The sequence below is a fragment of the Microtus oregoni genome, unplaced genomic scaffold (assembly GCF_018167655.1).
Source record: "Microtus oregoni isolate MIOR12 unplaced genomic scaffold, Mior012 000028F_ref0000031, whole genome shotgun sequence".
NCBI classification, from domain to species: Eukaryota; Metazoa; Chordata; class Mammalia; order Rodentia; family Cricetidae; genus Microtus; species Microtus oregoni.
This window is the reverse complement of record NW_024543087.1, coordinates 12,686,283-12,702,376: the sequence shown is the minus strand read 5'-3', so window position 1 is coordinate 12,702,376 and position 16,094 is coordinate 12,686,283.

Sequence of the window (16,094 nt, the reverse complement as noted above, 5' to 3'; positions counted from 1 at the left end):
AGATTTTATTTCTATAGGACTATAACGGGCTGGAGAGATGGCTCAGTGCTTAAGAGAACTTGCTGGTCTTTTGGAGGCCCTGAGTTCAGTTCCCAGTGCCATGTCTGTCAGTTCATAATTTCCTGAAGTTCATAATTACTTCCTGTATCTCCAGCTCCAGGGGATTTCACAGCCCCCTTCTGGCCCTGTCATCACCCACATACACACACGTGTGTGCACGCACACTCATACTTGTGCACACCCACATATGCATACACACATGTGTGCACACACACACAGACACACATACACACACGTGTGTGCACGCACACTCATACTTGTGCACACCCACATATGCATACACACGTGTGTGCGCACACACAGACACACATACACACACGTGTGTGCACGCACACTCATACTTGTGCACACCCACATATGCATACACACACAGACACACATACACACACGTGTGTGCACACACACAGACACACATACACACACGTGTGTGCATGCACACTCATACTTGTGCACACCCACATATGCATACACACAGGTGTGCGCACACACACAAAGACACACATACATTTTAAAAAGAGAGTGTAATTTCATATCAAAAAATATGATTTTATTTTCTGAAAAAAGTCAGAGGAGTTTTTAACTTTAGTTTTTCTGAGGATGGAAAACGATTTTTTTTAAAGATTAAATTTGGGAGCTGAAGGTGGAGCTGAGCTGTGAAATACTTGTCTGATTTTGATTCTCATCACTGGGTGGGGGGGCAAATAAATAAATAAATAAATAAATCTAAAAGATAAGTTTTGTTATGGTTTTCAAAAGTATTTACTCAGCTACTTACTTATGACATATTTATTGCACAGTACCTCTGCTGATAGCTTGAATCCTTTTCTTGGGCACCCACACATGGCATCGTGGTGTAGAGCCGCACAGAGACTCACCAGTGAGCACGCACATCACATAACTTTCCCTTTGCTTGCTTGGATTTCCTCCTACCATTCTTTCTCCGCTCTCTTCTTCTCCCAATGCTCCACGTTCCTATGCTCTCTCAATCCACACACAATACCGTTTATTAGAAAAGAGAGGCCACCGTATTCTGTGGCAGAGACGGGCTGCGGCGTCTGTATCTTTCACTCCGGACTCACCCCTCTGCCCCACATCTGGACGGTTTCTAATTTTATGCCACTCAAAACAGCGATATGCCATTGTAAACATGGGGCAAAAGCTGTTTTCCACTTACAAGATTTAAAAATAGAGTTCTTGGATCCCCAAACCACTGAGTTTTAGAGGAGCGAGTTTATTTATTTATTTGCTCATTTTACTCTCGCTTCTCCTTGTTGGACATTTTGGAAGTTTTCAGCAGAGTCTCCCAAATCTATTGAATTGAAATCTGTTTTTTTTTTTTTTTGTCATTTCTGGGTCTGCTGCGAATGTTACTGTTTCAGAGCACGTGCTTCTGTTCCTGGTAGTGAGGATGTAAGCAGGGTGCAGGACCCCATCTTATTCTTGGAACATTGCAGTCTCTCATTCCCCAGAGACCTAATCAAAGGCAGAGCCCTGGGTCAGTGCCATCAGCTTCTTAGCAAGTGAGTTCACCAGGCTTTGGAAGGATATCCATACAGACAGGGCTCGCGGCTGTCTTTTCCTGCATCTAATTTTTAAAAATTTTAGTGTGTGTTTTTTACATGTGTATATGTGTGTGTGTGTGTGTGTGTGTCTCTGTGTGTGTGTGTGTATGTGTGTATGCATGTGAGTGTTTTTTCTCCTTATACCATGTGTGCTCTGGGGATTGGATTCAGGATTGTGTGTGTGTGTGCATATGTGTGTGAGTGTGTTTCTCTTTATACCATGTGTGCTCTGAGAATTGGATTCAGGACTGCATGGCAAGCATCTTTACCCACTGAATCATCTCATTGGTCCATGTTTGTTTTTTGGAGAAAGGGTCTCCTGTAGTCCAATCTGATCTTGATCTCTCTGTTAGTCAAGGGCGACTTTGAGTCTCATCCTCCTGCCGCCACTTCCTGAGTGCTGGGGTTACAGATGTGGCCACCAACCTGGTTTTATGCTGGGTTGGTTATTAAAACCAGGGTTCTGTGCATGTTGGGCAAACACTCTAGCTTATGAGTCACAGCCTCAGCTCTCCTTTTCCTTTCTCCTTTCCTTTCCCTTGCTTTGGTTTTAGAGACAACATCCTCAAACTTACCATGTAGCCATGGTGACAAGGAAGCCCTGATCCTACTGCCTCTGTTCCTGTGAGTTCTGGAATTACAGGCGTTCATACCATGCCCAGACAGCCATGCTTGGTAAGGGCTGGCATTACAGGTGTGCCCCGCCATGCTGATGGTCCATGCTCTGCTCCTTAGAAAGCCCAACAATCTTGGCACTCCTTTCTGGATTACCACTCCACTGGGTTTGTGGATACTGACAGTGGGTTCACCGTCCCCTGTGCTGATTCCCTGGCTTTGGGGTCCTGGTCAACTGTTAGATCCACAATAGAGTCATTCTTTCTGACCAGCTGACTCCACCAGCAATCCAGTTGTGACCTTTGTAGTTTCTCATCTCTAGGGAATCCATATTTTCTTTCTCCTTCATCTTTTCTGTTTATGACTTGGGCACTTTTCCTTTTTTTTAAAAGCTGTAAAATCACCCTGGTCATTGTTTTAGGGGAGCTTTTTTCCATCATAAAAAGATGTCACTCGGCTCTGGCCCCGTTCCTCTGATACATTTGCTGTGGTATTTTTTCCTCAGCTTCCTGACTCCCATACCTGCCCTGTTTCTGCTCTGTAGGTTTTACATGATTACTTCTGGTTCACTATGAGAGAGCAGCTGAGGCAGAGTTCTGAATGCTTCCAGTAGAAGGTGGCAGGGACAGAGGTCTGGGCTTGCAGAAGAGGCCGACAGCGTGGTCTGAAGAGATGGGCTTGTCAGGCCGGGGCGCTGACTCCACGGAGAAAGCAGTTGCTGTGCAAGTGTAAGGACCCGGATGAGATCCTCAGAATCCTCTGTAGCATGCAGCTGCCATCCTTGCACTCCAGAGAAGAGATGGGAGGCAGAGGCAGGAGAATCCATAGCAACTCTCAGGTCAGGGAGCTTAGCTCGAACAGGGGTGAGCAACAACACACGCTGGCACCCGAGCTTGTCCTCTGGCTTCCACGCGCATGCCTTGACATACATATTCCCGTTTTTCTTCCCTATCCTCCCTGTCATCTTACACACACACACACACACACACACACACACACACACACGCACTGAATAGATAAAAATGCAATAACTTTTCTTTTTAAAAAAGTGATTACATACTGCAATAATGGGGCAGGTCGGCTGAGTGGGGTGTGGACAATGGGAGTTCCTGGGGCTCAGTGGTGCCCTGTGTGTCCTACCTGCAAGCTCAGCTTAGGGGTTCCCATGCAGAACTGAGTGATCACATGTGTGTGGGTGGAGGAGCTGAGGCAGAGAACACCAGCAGGAGCTGAGGGACTTGCAGGGACAGCTCCTCGGTGCCATGTACTCTTGCCAGCCTTCAGAGCACAGAGAGAATGGCCGCTGCTTCTTTTCTGTATGTCGAGTCTCGTGTGAGCTTTCTCTGTGGGCAAGCTGACCCAGAGCTACACAAGATAGAAAAGTCATTCCATGTTAGGAGTGCTCTCCTGGGGCAGAGCCTCCAAAACCATAGCATGTTAGACACGGACTGTCTAGTGACTGATACTGTCAACTACTGACATTTTCAGATTAGGAGGAGAAATAGGTGGAAGATTTTCGTCAAAGAAAACCAAAAACAGAAGGATGGCAGACCCCAGGGTCCCCAGGGGCGGGTGTGAGCTTGGGGGTGGAGTGGGTTGTGGTAAACCATCTCACCTAAAGCATTTATTTTAGTTGTGTGTGTGTGTGTGTGTGTGTGTGTGTGTGTGTGTGTGTGTGTGGAGGGCGAGCGCGTCCTTATGTGTAGGCTCCTGAGGAGACCAGCAGGGGTCATCAGCTCCCTAGCTGCCATAGTCACAGTGGGTTGTGAGGTTGTTATTCAGTTGGTATGGGTGTTAGGAGCTGCCTCCAAGAAGACAGCTGACCATTTTCCAAGCCCTTGCATCTCTCCTTCCAGTCAGTCACACCATGCGAAGCTGGCAGGCTGGAGGGCTCTTCTTCAGATGCTGGCAAGTGTTCTCTGCCTTCTCCTGGGTACAGAGCCATCTCTCAACCTCTCTTTGCCCCCAGATCCTCTTGCCTCTTACACAGGGGCTTATTGTGGCCGTGGGGACTTGATCTCAGGCAAGAAGCTTGCAGACTCATATTGGATGCCATGTTGCACACCTTTGATGCTCTGGCTTGTCTGCATGAACTGATCTTATCGACACAGATGTTTCATCCAATTAAGGCAATCCTTGCCTCAGAACCCTCCCTCTTCCACCCATGTATGCCCATGTTAGGTGAATAGTGGAAGTAGTAGGTGCAGTCTCCAAGAACCCCAGTTGTGCCCCTGGGAATCCCTGCACGTACTACCTGTGTTCCTGTGAATCCCCGGTCTTCACGAGAAACTGTGCACATAAGGAGTGGAGCCTCGGCAGCAATCCTGATTTATCCCTCCATGCCTCAGTTTATTTGTGTGCAAGATAAGGCTGTCAGGCACCTTCCTCAAAAGGATATTCTGAGCGTCCACATAGAAGACTTGACATTTATTAACCAGGGTCGTATGAAAGTCCTGATTTAATCTCTGAAAAAAAAATTGCTTTGAGCGTTGCAGACATGGGGACCATATAAGCATGAAGAATTCTGCCCATAGCTCTGGAGGAAGGTGGCAGTCAGTCATAGGGGCACGGGCTAAGTCTTGGTTCCTCTACTTTACCTTCAGGTTCCAGACAAGTAAAGGGAACATTGTCTGGTTTGTGAGACATTAACCATTCACATTCCAAATGAACAAAGATATTCTGAGAGTGTTTACCACATGAGAAAGGGCCTCATGGTGTAAAGCTTATGAAGACAACTAGCTTCCTAATAAGACAATAATATTCCTGGGAACAGCAGAAAAAAAACTTGAGAAGACTGGCACATGTTCGTTGTTCTGAGTACCAAGCGTCAGAAAGACATTTTCATTCGGGCATACGATGCACTCTGAACAGACTGCCCCCATGCCTCCCTGGGCTCCCCTTTCCTTCCCTTTCCTCTGTCTGTTAGCCTACTCCACATCATATGTCATGTGTGCATGAATGAGTTCATCTATCTATACAGATCTATGATCCACAAACGAGGAAAAAATACAAGGTTTGTCTTTCTAATTTAACCTGACAAACTGCAGTTTCAGTTCTAGCGCCTGGAAGTAGAGCTGCAGTAAACACTGATGAGGGACGTAGGCGAAGTCCTCTGGGTGACACCCAGGCATAGCTGGGTCATATGAAGGTTTATTTTTAGTTTCTTGAGTAATCTCCATGCTGTTTTATAGGCACACACCACTTGAGCCTTCTCTGAGGAAGTCACTCCCCTACGCACTTTCATGTAAACACCTTCCTTAATGTTCTCAAGGGTCTTTCCAGGTAGGCATTACACAGCACTTGAGCGTTCTCGGAGGAAGTCACTCCCCTACGCACTTTCACGTAAACACCTTCCTTAGTGTTCTCACTGGTCTTTCCCGGTAGGCATTATTTGCTCAGAGGCTCAGGAAAGTTAAGTAATTTAAGTCCGCAGCTAGAAAGAAATAAAATGAGAATTTGAATTTATGTTGCCTGTATAACAATAACCATAACCGATTCCATGCTATTCTCATAGTATCATTAAATAAAACTTGTGTTTGGGTCAAAAGCGATGGTATTTAGCATTTGCCACTTACGTTTATTTTTCTGACAATTTGGCAATATAACTGAAATGATAAACTAGGCATTTAAGGGCTGTATGACTTACAGGTGCCGTATTTCAGAGTCCTTGTCTGTGTTCACAGCGGGTCTAGACTTATACAAGCGCACATACTGTTGCCACAGCTCTTGCATTGGTTAGGCTGGCTTGGTCCTTGGAAGAATGGACTGAAGGAAATCAGCCAGAGCTGAATTTCTGTGAAGGGAAGAAGGCCGTTTGCCTTCAGTGGTGAGAGCTATGAGGAGCTGAAGCCAAAGAATGTTGAAGAGAAACTGGAAGCATTGCCAGCCCCAGTCACCTGAGCATCAAAACTAAGGCACCACACATTCTACACCCACTGCTGGTCAGGACTATAATCTTTGTTTAAAAAGATTTACTTTATTTTTAATTATGTTTATGTGTGCGGGTATGTGCACACCAGTGCAGGTGCCTGTGGAGACAGAGGTGATGGATCTCTCTGGAGCTGGAGTTACAGGAGGTTATGAGCGCCCCCATGTGGGTGCTAGAATTTGAACTCAGGTCCTCTGCAAGAGCTGTACCATCTTGTTGAACCATCACAACAGGTCCCATCACCCACATTCCCAAAGTAATCTATTTTCTATAGCTATCAGTTTTCAAATCAGACACCCTGATTTGTGCGTGTCCAAGTGTTCGTGTGTATACGTATGCACATGAAAGCCAGAGAACAATCTAGAAACAATTTTACATCCAGCACGAAAGGAAGGCTTTAGGAAACCAACAGACATGGCTTCACTCACATCAACTGTTCACTGAGGAGGGAAACTAGTGAGACTTTCAGGAGCGGATTTAGGGGCTGACAAGATTTCACCACAGGGACGACCTGGCTGGCTTGCATGTGGCATACACGGAGCGCATAGGGGCTATGACACACTTCATGCTACAGACAGGAGTCTATTTGCTAGGGCAGCTGCCAGGACCAGGGTCCACAGGGACACACCCTTAGGGCCCCCCCGCTGCCACGGTTGTGAGTGGAGGCTGGGTTGTAACTAAGGATGATATTTACATAATTTATAGTTTTAAAACCCATCGTCTGAGTTTCTTCAGAGGGGAAGTCTTCTCACAAGGCCAGGCCCCTGGGCATACGGGAGAGCTTTGATTTGTGGAGGTGCCAAAGGAGCAAGTTCCTGGAAGAAGGAGAGGGATTCAGAGCTAGTAGGGGCGGGGCTGGGGAGAGAGTGGAGCTGAGCAGGTGAAGGGATTTAGCAGGCCTGAGCATGGCAAACATAGTGCCCATAGGTTTTGCCTTTTACCCTTCTCCTCTTTGCTAAACCATAGATTACAGTTCGAAAGCTAGCAGCCAAGGCCTACTCTCCCTTATTTGGCCACTCCCCCCTCCTGAGACTGACCACCAAGGTCCAGATATCAAAGTATTGAAGTCCAGCAAGCAAAAGGCCCTAGTGACTGCCCTAATTAACATACACAGCCAAACAGGTTTTCCCTTTTCCCTTTAGAAACCGATCTTTGCCAGTTTCTATCTCCTCTCTATTCAGAGGCGGCCCTTTGTCCCTCTGGGGCAAATAAATCTCCTTGTGCTGAGAACTTGGTCTCGGGTGTCCTGTGCAGACTGGTCCTTTCAGAAGTGGCAGGATATATATGGTAGAGAGCCGAGCTGGGATGTCTCCCTGGACTTCTTCGCTGACCTCATAGGTCAGTTCTTCTGAGCTCAGCTCCTGATTTATGGGTTGGATTTCTTGTAAACAATGGTGAGGTGACAGAGCCTTACCTCCAGCTGGAGCCAGAGTAGCTCAGAAAGAGCTTTCAAGGTCATAGACTCAGGGAGGCAAAGGAGAAGGCGATCTTTGGAACTTCCTAGAAATTGTGACAGAGGTTTTTATACTTGTGTAGGTGATGGTTCGAAACCCCCAAATAACACTGTCTAGATTTTAAAAGGATGAAGAGACCCAATCTGGCTGGCCCCTCTGTTTTGGATACATATTCAATTTAATGCAAAATGTCACTGTTTATTGAACACCTCTCACTGCCATCTAGAGCATCTGGGTGAAAAGTTTGCTGTTTCTCTTGGGGTACCAGCCTGAGAGGTCTCATGGGTAATCTCAGGCGCAGACTTACTCTCCATATTTTACTTGAACGTCACTCACAACTTGAGATTTAAGGATTCTGACATGCAAACAATTTCTCTTTCTCCTGCTTCCCTTCAGACTCCATCTGTACCTGGAGGTGGTGGAGACTCGGGGGTGGGGGTGGCAAAGGCACAAAGGGTCTTGTGTGGTGGCTTGTCAATCGATGTTCTTAGGCCCTAACTCAGTGTGTCTCTAGCATCTTCTGCTGACCTGTGGCTGACTGTCCAGGCTGCAGTCTCTGCCAAGGATGGGCACACTCACACCTCTGGTTCAGTTCTTGAACTTGATCTTTATTTCGAGGACTTTGCTGACTCTTTGTCGCCTACTATCACAGCCTGGCTTATACTAAGAGTTGGGAGGTGGCTAGTGGCGGCAGTTGGGGTGTTTATGATGACGTTAAAACATTGTACTCTGAACCTATTCCTTCTCAAAGGCAATCAAGCCTTGCTGCTGCCCTCCAGGAACTGCAAGACTGTCCATGGAGTCAGTCAGGCATGGCTGGCTCAGGGGCGCTGAAGATCTTTCGCCACCTGTAAAGTAAGGACCTAAGAACACTGGCTGAGAGGCTGGTCCACAAGACTCTTGTGTGTCTTCTCCTCCGGTCTCTACTATTTTCAGAGATGACTGATGGTGGGTAAGAGTTCAGGGGCAATAGTGGGAAAGTTAGCACCAGTCAAGGGTCAGGCAATAGATGCTTTCAGATTCACGCCGTCAGTCTCAGGGCTAGGACTTGGTCAGAGCTCCTAAAGAGCTCCCCGGTGCAGGGGTAGGCTATCTCCCATAGCCTGGGATGTTTCAGAGGGGTTTGAGGAGGCATCTATGTTACTCTTCCTGTGATAAAGTACCCAGACAGAAGCAGCTCACGGGAGGAAGGATTATTTTGGTTCGTAGTTCAGTGGCTATAGTCCATGGCAGTGGGAAGTCCTAGCAGGAGGAGGAGGCAGCTGGTCACACTGCACACACAGTGATGAAGCAGAGGGATGCTGCTTCTGCTCAGATTGCTTTCTCCATTTCTTTTCATCCCAGGACCCCAGTCCAGGGAACGGTGCCGCCTGGTTACAGTGGATCTTCAGACCTCAATTCATTTCATTGTTTCTTCAGTGACTTGAAATCCTGTCAAACTGACAATTGCGATAATCATCGCAGCAGGGATGGGGTCAAAATGAGATGATGGAAGCAGGATTCATGGCATAGCCAAGGAACAACCAGAACCAAAAAAAGCCTTGTGGTGGTGGAGTGTCTGTGAACACACCGTGCCCATAGGCTCGGCCAAGCCGGCTGAGCTTGCTGCACCGCCACGAGCCTCTTGCTGTTGCCCTACATGGCGATATGACCAGTCACTCAGTCTCTGGCACCCTGGCTTCCTGGGAACATCTCCTCTTCTGCTTCAGCTGTCCTAATGCCAACTTCATTTTCATCCCAATTCCAGTTAGAATCCATATGGGATAACTGATTTCATCCATATTTCATGATGAGCCATAAACCTTTTTCTACCTTAATCACTTCAAAGTCTCCTTATTTCCCACTATCCTCTCTTGATGAGTCGCCTCTTTCCTCCTGAGCTTTGTTGGTTGCTTGTCGGTGCATAATGATGGCTCTTTCTTGAGCTATAAATAAGAAGCATATTTGGGAAAGACGGCAGCCCAGGGTCGGGATGCTCCTAAGCATACATCCTTCTCTAGGGAGTTCCAGAACTGATCTAGAACTCATCTTTGATGATACCTTTACTATGCCTTGTCATACAGAGTTCCACTCATCCGAGAGAGAAGAGAAAGAGAGAGAGAGAGAGAGAGAGAGAGAGAGAGAGAGAGATAGAGAGAGAGAGAGCAGGAGGAAGAACAAGAAAAAGAGTCATAGTTATCTGAAAGAGTCTGGGCCATTTCTAGGGGGTAGTCTAACTCTTGGGGGATGGAGAAGGAAGACAGAGGGAGAGGAAAGGGTTAAAGAGAGATACAAGAAGATAGAGTCCAGGATATTTTCCAGAGACCAGGATGATGTTCCTACATTGCTTACCTGTAACTGTCATGCCATTGGGCTTTTCCTGTTCTCTTCCAATGACCCCTCTGAGTCTTGGAAACCCTTTATCTATGCTGGATCTGATTTTGGGTTTGTATCTCATTGTTCACAGTCAGGCACTACAGTGGCATGTGTTTTCTCATTTGTCTCTCCACCTTCATAGTGAGATGCTGTGTGTGTCCTACTTATATTTTAACAAACGAGCACAAACTCAGTGATTTAAATGATAGACATTTGTTGTCTTATAGTCACAGACATCGCAGATCCTCACTGGGTCTCACGAGGACACAAGGGCACAGAGGGACTTTCTCCAAGGACTCAAGCCCCACAGGCAGCAGGATTCATCTTTCAGGGTCAAGCTGTTGTTACTTCAGGTGGTCTCTTGAGAGTCTCACGTTTCCGAGCTGAGGGCTCTATAATTGTTCTTTCTTTCACAGATGTCGATCACTCTGAGGGTTCTGGATGACATAGTTCATGCAGATATGTTACAGTAAAAGCAGTTGTTCTGGTATATTTTATGTTCACATGCTTGAGGGTGTCTGTATGTGTGTACATGTGTGTGGAGGGCAGGCATCAATCTAGGGTTCACAATGTCATTCTTCAGGGGCATGTTTAGTTTTTATAAGTTTTCGCACTGACCCAGAGCTTGCTAAGTAGACTGGCCGGGTTATTTGTGATGTCACCATCTCCCCAGTGCTGGGCTTAGAAATGTGTGCTGTGGGACAATGGTCTGTACCCTGTCACTTATATTTTAAATAAATGCTAATTGGCCAGTAGCCAGGCAGGAAGTATAAGCAGGGCAATCATGCAGGAAGTAGAGGCAGGGTGATGAGAACAGGAGAATTCTGGGAAGAGAAAAGCTTTTTCTGCAGTTGTGACCCAGACACAGAGCAAATAAGATGTGACTGCCTCTCTGAAAAAGGTACCAAGCTACGTGGCTAACATAGACAAGAATAATGGGCTAATATAAGTTATGAGTTAATAAGAAGCCTGAGCTAATGGACCAATCAGTTTATAACTAATGTAGACTCTGTGTGATTCTTTGGGACTTAACAACTGCAGCACCAGGCAGGACAAAAAACCTTAGTTAACAAACATACCATCATGCTGGGCCTTTTTCTTTGAAAAGTGGTTTCTGAGATCAAAGAGAGGTAGGTTCAAGTGCAAGGCCAACACACTACTGACAGAGCCATCTCTGCAGCCTGAGCGTGGGTCTTTACCACCTTGCTCTATATGGACCATCAGTAGAGTAAAGTTTCCTGTGGCTGTCCTGCTGAGGCCTTGGACCCTCATGGTCCCACTTCACACTCTGTAGAATACTCTGTAATCCAGAGAGGGCTGATTATTCCACAAGGGCCAGAACCATTGTTTGGTCTTGCAGTCCACATAGTCTTATCCCTGGCTCAGGGTCTGTACTCTTTTATTGCGTTTCATTTTATGGCTCTATGGTCACATCTATGAGAGTCATGAGCTTGTTTCTTTAACTTTCAAACCAGAGATAGTGCAACACACACCGAAGGGTGGAATCAATAAAGAAGAGGGGAAACCAGCTTCCCAGTGCTAGGGGCAAGCGGTTTTGACTTTGGGATCGTCCTAAAACTGGAAGGCTTTCACAAATCCTGTCCTGGATGTGATAGCATTCCGATCTTTCTCATCATATGCCTGCAATTTTTAAAAACCATTGGTCTATATCATGAAGGAACCTTGCATTCGTTTCCATTTTGATTATATTATATATTAAAGGTCCATTTATTATTTTATGTGTATGTGTATCACATTTGTGCCCAGTGCCTGCAGAAGCCAGAAGAGGGCGTCAGATCCCCTGGAACTGCTGTTACAGATGTTTGTGAGCTGGCATGTGGGTGCTGGGAATCAAACCCTGGTTCTCTGCAACAGCAGAAGTACTCTTATCAGCTGAGCCATCTTTCCAGCCTCTCTGATGATATTTTAACCTTTATTATCCTGTGTATAATCTCCTCCTTGAGCCCCACATATAAGATTTGATTGGGAAGAGGGAAAAATTGCTTAGATGCTTTGTTCTCCTTGGGCCATTTCTTAGGACAGGAGCTGCTAAGGCTTCTGGGATGAGATGTGACTTGCAGGAGGACATCATTTCTTCTTTCTGCCTGCATACTAGCCCTTTCCTGGGACACCTCTTTCTTATCAACCCCTCTGTGCCTACACAGTCTGGTGCCACAGTGGCAGCATCACTCAGCTGCTCAGTACTCCGACTTCAAGGAAGCATGCTGTCAGAAACATTGCAATAAAAACAATGCTCCTCATAGCCACACCATGTTCTCCCTCATCATCTGCATTCTAGTGAGATGGAAGGACGTCACCTGTGGAGGAGATGAACATGGCCGTTAACTTGAAAAGCTGCTATGCCCGTTTTCATCTAGGAGTATGCAGACCCATGTTCTAGGAGAACCAGCAAAACCCCTGCATGCTACTGCAGGTCACTCACCTTTTTCTACTGTGGAGCTAAGTACATTCCTATCATCATTTGTGTGAGTATTTATTAATCATGTCACAAGCATAATATCTTAGTGCTTTTTTTTTCTGTAACAGAATGTAGACTGGGTTACTATGACAAGTGGAAATTTATTGGCATTTACTCTTGGAGACTCAGTCTCAAGGTGTGAGCTTCTGGTGAGGGCCTTTGTGCTGGGTTGTTTCATGGTGAAACACAATAGCACTGAGCTCGGAAGAGAGGATGGAATCCTGAAGGTGGAGCCCTCATGACCCAAACACTTCCTATGAGATTCCAGTTTAGGCTGGCTGCATAGCTCAGTGGTGGAGCCTAGCACGCACAGACTTTGGGTTCAATACCCAGCACTTCAAACCTAAACCAAACCGGATGCCAACAAAGCCTCACCTCCAACATTGCTTCATTAGGGACCATGCTTCCAATATCCAGAGCATGAACTCTGGGAGGCACATCTCTGCATTTAGTATTGAAGTTTCCCCCCAAAAAGCTTTGCAATCTTCTCAGAGAGAGAGAGAAAGAGAGAGAGAGAGAGAGAGAGAGAGAGAGAGAGACTTCCTGTATAGTGTGCTCCAGAAAGCTGAAGAGAACATTTGCTTAGGACATGGCCAAGCAAATTGGTTCTAAATGCAGAAGAGAGGCGGATGCCATTTCCTCCAGTCAGGCTGGACTTTGTAGTGACTGGAGGTCCTTGTAGGAGTCTTCCATTAATGACAACTGTTGCTTATTCTTGGTTCTTTGTCTTTGACTGACATATAAACAAAAAGAATACAGACAATCTGAATTTCTTAAAGATTTATTTAATAGATATCTAGTGAAATCGACACATTGCAGACTAGACCCATCTTTCCAACATCCACTGAACATTTATATGCACTGGCCAGGTATAAGAACACAAAAACAAAATAATAAATAAAAGCAGAAGCCATCCAGAACCTGTTTTCCAGCAACTATATAAAACGGCTTATCTGTTCACACACACTTCATTGTTCTTTTTAAATCAGAGAAAAGTCAAAACTGAAATCATGGTGTTTAGAAGTGAGTACAAATGGAGGCAGCAATTCAGCATGGTCAGAGGTGAAATCAGGAAATCATCAACCTTAGATGACACTTTTACTTGGATTAAAATAAGTGATTAAAACATTTAAGTTCCATAAATTAGTAGAAGATGAAGATGTGTTCATGAATTGAAAAAGATGAAACCAGGGGAGATAACTCTAGAACTTGAGCCAGTGATGCCCATTCCTCCCTCCCTCTTTTTCTCCCTCCCTTCTCTCTAGTGTCTCACTGTAGTTCAGGCTGGCCTGGAACTCGCTAATGTAATCTAGGTTCATCATGGACTCTTGTGGATCCTTTCAAGCCTGCCACCCTCATTTAGGGATTGCAGGCATGTGCCAGCATGTCAGGGGGCTTGCAGGCATGTGCCAACATGTCAGGGGGATTGCAGGCATGTGCCAGCATGTCAGGGGGATTGCAGGCATGTGCCAGCATGTCAGGGGGATTGCAGGCATGTGCCATCCTGTCTTGGGGATTGCAGGCGTGTGCCATCCTGTCTGGGGGATTGCAGGCATGTGCCATCCTGTCTGGGGGATTGCAGGCGTGTGCCATCCTGTCTGGGGGATTGCAGGCATGTGCCATCCTGTCTGGGGGATTGCAGGCGTGTGCCAGCATGTCTTGGGGATTGCAGGCGTGTGCCATCCTGTCTGGGGGATTGCAGGCATGTGCCATCCTGTCTGGGGGATTGCAGGCATGTGCCATCCTGTCTGGGGGATTGCAGGAGTGTGCCATCCTGTCTGGGGGATTGCAGGCATGTGCCATCCTGTCTGGGGGATTGCAGGAGTGTGCAAGCATGCCAGGGGGATTGCAGGCATGTGCCATCCTGTCTGGGGGATTGCAGGCATGTGCCATCCTGTCTGGGGGATTGCAGGCGTGTGCCAGCATGTCAGGGGGATTGCAGGCATGTGCCATCCTGTCTGGGGGATTGAAGGCATGTGCCAGCATGTCAGGGGGATTGCAGGCATGTGCCATCCTGTCTGGGGGATTGCAGGCGTGTGCCATCCTGTCTGGGGGATTGCAGGCATGTGCCATCCTGTCTGGGGGATTGCAGGCGTGTGCCATCCTGTCTGGGGGATTGCAGGCATGTGCCAGCATGTCAGGGGGATTGCAGGTGTGTGCTAGCATGTCAGGGGGATTGCAGGCATGTGCTAGCATGTCAGGGGGATTGCAGGCGTGTGCCAGCATGTCAGGGGGATTGCAGGCATGTGCCAGCATGTCAGGGGGATTGCAGGCATGTGCTAGCATGTCAGGGGGATTGCAGGCATGCGCTAGCATGTCAGGGGGATTGCAGGCATGCGCTAGCATGTCAGGTAGATTGCAGGTATGTGCCATCATGTTAGGTGTCATGGGAGGAATTTGAAAGTCGGCTCACCCTTGTTCTTGAAGTAGCTGTTGTTATTTTTCCAGGGGGTATTTTCAGGATTCAGGGTGTCCTGACTTCCACAAAGACATGGGAGATATTCACTAGCTATTCAAATGTGATAATATTATATTAAAAACTATGTACCATTTCTTCATTTTAAAATTAAAACAAATGGCTATGTTGTTACTGATATTTTAAGATACAGTTAAGTTTTCATTACCTACAGAAGACTGACAGCAATTTAAAACTTCCTGTTGGAAGCAAAGAGAAAAGCAAACTCTCAGGATCAAAACCACCGGGTGTACAAAACACACAACAGGATGGTGACTAAGAAAAGTCTCAGAGACAGGTATGGGATGTCATTTATTAGTTGGAATTTTCTGCCTAAGTTATTTTTAGGGGGTTCTGTTTGTGGTGAATCTTGGAGTCCACCTGCTCACTTCGCTCCCTGGGAATTACATTTTGAGCATGGCTGAATTTTCTCTTACATTCTCACACTGGTGCCAACCTCCTCCTAGCTGTGCGTTCATTCACGCTATCAGAGCCTTTGATCCTGGAGTGCACAGGTCTCCACATCCTCCTGCCCCACCCCTGCAGACTCAGCCCAGAGGAGGCAATCATCTCTTTTAGTCCATCCTCGCTTGCCTACCTCAGTAGCCTGCAGGAAGAATCTGGTGTTAGAGACCTCGAGGTTGCTAGGTGAGTCTGCACCACTTGAGGACTGTCACTGTAGTCCTCAGACCGCACTCTAGAGGAGGCTGGCAGTATGCCCTAGTTCTAACTCTCCTTTTGGGTATTCACAGTGAGAGTTAGCAAACAGATTAAAAGCCGGAAGTCCTGAGTGGGGCGGCAATGCTAAGTGAGTGTGAGCGTGTACTAGAACACACAGCCAGGGCAGCTGCCTCTGCCTGCTGGTCAAGCCCTGGTGGGTGCCCTGAGTCTATTTCCTCTCTAGCTCTCTTCTTGGAGGAGCGCATCATCCAAACTCAGATTTTGACTTTCCCATTGATTTTAAGTTTTCCCCTCAACAGCAAAGATTAGTTCCATTAAGTTCCTACCATGTTTTACTCAACTGGCTGCTTTAAATATGCAGCCCAGATGTTGGATTCTTCTTCATTATCAGAGTAGGGGGATTCCTCCACCCCCTCTCATTGTCCATGGGTATATGTTGTATATGTATGTCTGTATATTTGGTGCATTAGTTGGAATGGAAAATGATATATGAACCAGCCCTGCC